Source organism: Lutra lutra, chromosome 14 (assembly GCF_902655055.1).
Source record: "Lutra lutra chromosome 14, mLutLut1.2, whole genome shotgun sequence".
Lineage (NCBI taxonomy): Eukaryota > Metazoa > Chordata > Mammalia > Carnivora > Mustelidae > Lutra > Lutra lutra.
Genome location: NC_062291.1, coordinates 78570297 through 78577358, shown reverse-complemented (window position 1 = coordinate 78577358; position 7062 = coordinate 78570297). Strand labels below are relative to the sequence as shown.

At 55.5% G+C, this 7062-nt stretch overlaps 1 long non-coding RNA gene across 1 annotated transcript; it reads left to right on the top strand.

Annotated features, from left to right (window-relative positions):
* The first annotated feature begins 266 nt into the window (after positions 1 to 266).
* LOC125085221 (uncharacterized) lies at positions 267 to 6850 on the top strand. The gene is made up of 2 exons (XR_007122817.1): positions 267 to 636; positions 5978 to 6850. It is a non-coding gene; the product is annotated as an uncharacterized LOC125085221 (long non-coding RNA).
* The last annotated feature ends 212 nt before the right edge of the window (positions 6851 to 7062 follow it).

Sequence of the window (7062 nt, the reverse complement as noted above, 5' to 3'; positions counted from 1 at the left end):
CTCCCTCTGACAAATAAATAAAATTAAAAAAAAAAAAAAAGTCATGCCACACACAGTAAGCCAAGCGCAGAAACCAGCCAGGGTTGTCCTGACTCCAAAACCGTGCTCCCCCTCAGGAAAAGCAGATTCCCTAACTGGGTAGGAGGGTCATCCAGTGAGCTTGTCATACAGATTCCCTGGCCCACTTCCTGGAGTCCAGTTGAGTCAAGGCAGTGAGGTTGGGGGGGGGGGTCTCCATGCTTTAAAAAATCCCGCTGGGTGGAGGGCAGGTGGTCTGCAGCCGCGGCTGGAAAACCACAGTCCTTGGCTCTGCGTGCGCAGCTCGCCACGGACCTTCGTCAGTGAGCATGCGGGTGAGCAGAGGGAAAGGAAGGAAGCAGAAAGAGAGAGACACGGAAGCTCATGGACCAGGACATGTATTGGAGGGAGATGCTGTGGGGGGCCGGGTCAGAGAGCCACTCAAGGGAGGGCACATCAAAGAGAAAAGGAACGTCAGAGGTGTGTGGAAATTTCTCCAGAAGGGAGAGAGAACAAACACATCCTAGTCGAGTTTGCCACCTGCCTGGGTCTTCCGGAATGACTCGCTTCACGCTCAAGTGTAATCCTTGAAAGGAAGAGAATTTCAGCGAACTTGAGGTAACCCGTTCTCTGGGGCTTCTTTTTGAAGAACTAATCTGAACAAGCTTGGAAAGCACCCAGCGGTGGTTAAATTTCAATCTTTTTGTGCTGTTACATCTTTGTTCCCTTTACCTTCTCCTTGAAGTGGAAGTGATTGATGCTTGAGTAACTTTGGCTGTTGAGTAATGTTTATTCAGACCGCAGGGGAACAAGATAGGGTTTAAGAACGAGGTGGGCACGTTTCCTTTGAATGGCCCAAGTTGAGGCTTTGAAAGTCAAGTGTATTCCCAATTGCGCAGAGAGAGAGGGGCCAGCGGGTAAAAGGTCTCCTGCAGACGATCCGTGTGCAGAACTCAAGTGCAGCTCAAACAGTCTCCCGAAGCCACCTGAGCTGAAGTCCCGGGTCATAAATATTGACTGGGGCCTGGAACGTTCCGAGGATATCTTAGGTCTTGCGGTGAACACTTTTGACCTCGGAACTGGAGGGCTTTGTAAAGAAGCTTCTGAGGCTGTGAGGAAAGAGACAAGTCCTGTTTCCATACTTCAGACCTTCTGTAGGTAATGGTGGTCCCAGCCCCACCTGGTACCTCAGGGGCCGCGGAGACTAGCGAGAAAAAGGAACCACCCAGTGATAGGGGTGATCGCCTCCAGAGGAGCCCCAGTGCCTCCATGTGTGGGCTCCTTCCTGTCCCTTGGCTCCAGTGGGCCAGCGGTACAGCCAACAGGGCTCAGACCCGTCCAAAACACACCCAAGGATTTGGCTTGGCACGCTATTATTTGATCTTAAAATCCAAAAACATGCAAGCAAAAGCGGGAAAGAGTAATTGTCCTCATTTTGCTAGGGTGGTCTAATACTTGAAATTTGTCCTCTTTGAACCTCCGGGTTGGAGATGGAGCGAGAGCCCTACATGCTCCAGGGAAGCAAAGTTAAGAGTTTTCTGAGCTCTGGGTGGGGGCTCCATGGATAAGCATTGGTGGTGCTTGCAACGGCCCTCTCCTTCTGGGGGGTGCTGAAACGGTGGAGGGAAGAGCTGAGGGCCTCTGCCTACTCTCCCCAAGAGCTTCCAGAAGGATTGCCCCCAGGCACCAGCTTGAGCTGAGCCTGGGATGCCTGTGTTGGGCTTCTCACCCACAGAACCGTGAGACAGGCTAGTGTTGTTTCAAGCCAGGACATTGGGACCATTTGTTACCTCACCAACAGAAAACTAATACACGGGTTAAGATCATGGGTGTACGAGTTCTTTGACAAGTGCTGTCTAGATGGAAACCGGAAGGGTCCCTGTTGCTCAGAGGCCAGGAGGGCTGGGGACGTCTGCCGAGTCGACACCACATCCCCACGATGAAAGTGTCAGATTCGCCCTCCCTCTTTATTTAGGCTCCTCTCCAGGGGGAGAAAACTCGCAGAGACCTCAGTGTCCAACGTCACCCCTCCTGCACCCAGCAGAGGGGAGGGCCACGGGACAGCTGGGGTCCTCGGCCTTAGTCAGAGGTTCTCAACCCTGGTGTCACATAAAAGCACCCAGAGAGCTTTGGAAGCCTGCCAGTGAGCGGGCCCCCACCTCGGAGACACAGATTGGCCTGGTCTGTGGGGCGGCCTGACCCCCAGCATCTTATAAACACTCCTGCAGCAGCGGCCAGTATAGGGAGAGCTTGGGGGGAGCTGGGGAGAGCTGGAGAGACCTGGGTGGAGCTGGGGCAGCTGGGGGGAGCTGGGGCAGCTGGGGAGACCTGATGGGGATCTGGGGAGAGCTAGAGAGAGGTAGGGGGAGCTGGGGGCAGCTGGGGAGAACTGATGGGAAACTGGGGGGAGCTGGGGAGAGCTGAGGAGAGCTGGGGGGAGCTAGGGGGAGCTTGGGGGGCTGGGGGGAGCTGGGGAGAGCTAGGGGAATTGGGGAGAGCTAGGGGAGTTGGGGGGAGCTGGGGGGAGCTGGCCAAGAGAAGCCACCTCACTCATGGGCCATGCGGGAGAGGCGTCCCTCTCGCTCTGGGGGACTCCGGAGTCCGATTTCTCCAGCCCCTGCAGCCTGGCTGGCGTCAGTTTGCCAGCTAAGCCAGCTCCTCCAGACAGGCAGGCTCAACCATAAATTTTAATTCAAAACTTTTCCTTTTTATTATTTTCAAATGCTCAAGGCCCTAAATGCGATGCGAAACTTCTCTCCTGCTCTGACCTGCAGAAGAGCAGGGTCTCCCTGCCAGTTCCTCTTCCACAAGGGGTGCCCCCTGCCCCCCCCACACATACACATGAAACTGGTGACTCTTTGCATCTGTGGATACTGTTCCAGCGCGAGGCCAGTGACTTCACCCAGCTAAACTCTTCGTGTGGCGGCTCCTTCTCTGGGGTCAAATGGAAAGCGAATCCGGATAATCGTGGGTAACATCAGTGTGACGGCAGGGGCGCAGGACTCCGCCTCCACGGGCCACCTCCTCAGGGAAGCCCAGGAAACTTGTCCAGGCACGAATGGCCGCTGCTCCATGGCCCATGAGCTCACCTGCATGCCTGGGCCGTTGTGTGTCTTGACTGCGCGCCCGACGCCGCCGTGTGCCCGGCAGGGACCAAGCGCTTCCCACCTGGCCTCCGGCCCGGAGTATGGCAAAACCTCAGCTGAAGGCTTGCGTCGCACCTGGAGACAGTTCCTGGTTTGCACCCCCCAACCCGTCTTCTGGGGTCCGAGCCCAGGCATGGGATGGTCCATCCTTGAGATCATGCTGCCCCAGGCAGGGACTACTGTTGGCCCAGAAACCCTGGGGAAGTCACATCGCTCTGGTGAGCCAGAGAAATCGGATCCAGTGGCTCTAGGGCCTGAGGTTCCGTGTTCCTAACAAGCCCGCCAGGGGCTGCTGACGCTGCCTGCTCTGGGGTGAACCACACTGGGGGCAGCAAGGCCTTGGTGGGGGGTCGGTTCTGACCGGCTCTAGAGCTGGGTCCCAGCCCAGCTAGAGCTTCCATGGAAAAATGTCTAGTGTAGAGGCGGGAAAAGGAGCCCTAGAGTGCATGGAGGGATGCATAGCGGCGTGACCCTGCGCAGCTGCAGATCACGGGTAGCAATGATGTTGCCAAAAAGCCATCAGCAGAGGCGGCCTCCCTCCTCCCTCCCCTCCTTGCCAGACTCTCCTGTGCAGCAGGGAAACCAGAGTCTGTTCCCTTGTCGGCTCTCTCTGTGGCTCCCGGAGGCTAGGCCATCCCCTCCCAAAGGCTGGAGCAACCCTCCATCAGGGGATGGTCCCCCTGTCCGGCCTGAGCCCCTGGCTGGCGTCCCACCCACTCTCAGGCCTGAGCCCAGGGACACCCCATCATCTCAGAGCCCCAGCCACAGACACTTCTTCTGTGTGGTCTCCCCAACTTCGGCTAGAACTCTTGTGCTCTCTCCGGGTCTTGGAATGCTTCTTACCCCTGCCCATCTCTGGAGCTTTTCTTGGGGTGCTGTCCCTGTCTCCCCTGCCAGCCTCTGAGCACCTCAAGAAGACCACCCACCAGGCCTGTGGCCGGCATCCAGCCGATGCCTGCTCAAGACGGAAATCCTAACAAGACAGGGAAGTGCCACCCGGTTTAGCTCAAGGGGGCCCAGGGGGCAGGGTGGAGAGTTACTGCCCAGAGAGGAGGGGCTGTAAAGCTCTCCCGCTCACTCTGACACTCCCCTTGCTCTTTCCTGAAGGAGGAAGCCCAATGTCTGCCGCCAGCCCCATGAGCGGGGCCAGTTGGTGGGAACCTGATGCTGAGAGTCCCTTGACGAGGATGCATGTCCCCAACAGTGAGGCCAGACGTTCACCTATGATGTCAAATGGGTTAAAATCCATCTCCGCTCATGTTGGAACACGTCTCTGTATGAATATTGAAGTCAAGCAAGGGTTGATTCTCAATGTGAAATGGTCTGTTGGCGTTAAATTCAACATGAATTCCTTGTAGTTTTTTCACTCCCTCTCTTTGAAGGAGGGGTGTGGCTTAAGCCTTTCCCTAGGGTCCGGGTCCTAAGTCAGCCCAGTCCCTCTAGAGCCCCTACAGACACCCCCAGGGTGGGGATCGGGGGCAGGGGGGCTGTGGGGGCTCAGGGGCAGGAAGGGAAGCCTTTTCTCCTCTTCCGTTGTCCTCTCGGTGGAGCAGCAATGGTGCCCGTCTAGAGCAGCTAGTGGCTTCTCTTTTCTGCCTCCGAGCTGAACTCTTCCTCCAGCTCCCTTCTCTTCCAGGGGGAAGGGAGGGAGCTCCCTTCAGGGTAGAGTAACTTAGCTCAAGCCAGGAGCTCAGTGACAGCCACCGGGAAGTCATGACCAAGAAATCAGCATACTGTTTGACAGCGGCCCTCCGGGTGGGATTATACAACTGATCCTGGGTGTTGTACAGCCCAAAGCCCCTTCCAGGGGCCTGGCTGGTGCTGCCCAGAGTGCTCATGCCGGGGGGCCATCCTCCCCCAACCCACCCGCAAGTTTATGAGTCCCTCTAACCCCAGGTGTCTTCAATGCCCGGCCCCTGCCCGGCACCCCAGGAAACACACCTGCAGCCTGCAGCCTCCTGACCTGGGCTGGGCCAGGCAGGTGCGTGCTCCCGGCGCCCCGCCACTCCACATTCCACCGCACCTCACCTCCGGGCTGGCTCAGACAAGCAGCTACCCCCATCCCCCCCAGCTCCGGATGCCCAAACAGAGGCCTCTCCCTCTCCTCAACTGGGCGTAATTGCAACCTGAATGTGTGCGTCGGGAGGGTCCAGGGAGAGTGTGTTAGCAAGCCAGGAGGCTCCTGCTCTGAGCGCTTTGGCAGTCAGGACTCCGGCACCAAGCGTAAGGCCGAGAAGCAGAGAGAGTGCAGAGACAGAGCTAATTAAGCTGTAAACCATCCCCAGAGCCCCCCAGTGCATTTGTAATTATGCTCTCTGATCTCAGAAGCCCCTCAGGCACTCCGGGAAAGCTTGGGGTGGGGGGAGGAAGGGGGAGCAGATGATTGAGAAGTTCATCAGGGCTTTGAGAATGGATTTTCATGAAACTGACATTTACACCGTTCTTGGAGAATCCGCTCCCTGAAAAGAACCATAAACCATGCCTAATTCTGCCACGTGATCTGAGGAGCTCCAATCGGCCGGCCCCAGGGGGTACTGACTTGTTTTATGTAGGTCAGGGGACCCCTGTGTGGTATGATTTGGGAAGCCCCCCTCCCTTGCTCCTGCCCATGGAAATACCCCAGCTCAGCGCACTGGTGCTGAAAACCGTATAGCTGTTTAATTCTGGTGCTTTTAACATCACCAGAATCCAAACATTGTGGCTTGCCTTGCCAGACGCTGCACCTCAGTGGGAAGGAGAGTCACCCAGTCTCAAGGATGGCACCTTGTTGCTGTAGTCCCAACCTGTCTTTTTTTTTTTTTTTTTTTGAACAGTCAACAAATCAAAACACGACCTAATATTTAGGTCTGGTTTTTCCTGTGGGTAAACTGAGGACCCGAAAGAGCTGGGGACCTCATTCGAGATCACACGGGCAGAAAGGTGGCAGAGTGGGAACAGCAGCCAAATCCGGCTTCAAATCTAGCAGACTCTGCAGTTTCTAAGAAGCTGAGTGAAAAAGAAGAAGCTGGAACGCTGAGGACTCGTCAAGCATCGTCCTGCAGAGGCCGGGACTAGGGAACGGTTTGATCCACAAACGGCGGGAGCCTGAAGTCGGCTCCCCTGATTACCTTTGGTCATTTTTCGATTTGTTGACTGTTAGAAAAAAATCCAGGCTGGGGACGTAGGCTTGCTGCAAAGGATAAATTACAAGCAGAAACTCTCACGCCGATACGCTTGCGTCTGTTAAGCCCATCTTCTTGCGCAGCGACAGGCCCTGCGGACAACTGACTCGCGTTTGGGCTGAGCACAGGCTCCCCCAGAAACCACTTTCCCCAGACAGTCCCGCAGAACTAAATAGCATCAGCTCATCTGGGCTCAACCTTTGAAGAAAACCAGATAATACTGGGCTCAACCCAGTTTAGGCAGTGACTCTTTCTTCTAAAAACAAAGAAGGAGACAGACAGAATTCCTGCCTGAATCCGTTCACCCTGCCCCTGTGGCCAAGCCCCAGGAATTCTGCCCTGGCAGGGAAGATTCAGACAGACCTCAGCACTTTTCTGAGAAACGGGGATTTGGGCCAGAATCTCCTCCCATGATTCTGGTTCCCAGAGCGGCCACAAGGCACGTCAGCGGGAGCCGGCCCTCCAGAGCTTTCCAAGTCCCCGGAGCGAAGCTCAGGAATCTTGAGACTTTTTTCTATTTTTACTACAAATCATAAAGGAGAAACAACTAATTTTTCATCAAGCTTTACTGTGAATTGAAGAGTTGAGGAACACAGCCCGGTCCCTGGTATCGAGTAAGTGTCCCCAAAGTTGTCATTATCAAAAGAGTACATTTCTGGCTATCAAGGTAGCTCTCTCATTGTAAACAAACTTGTAAAACCCTGAGACCTACAAAGACGTCATTAAACTCATCTATA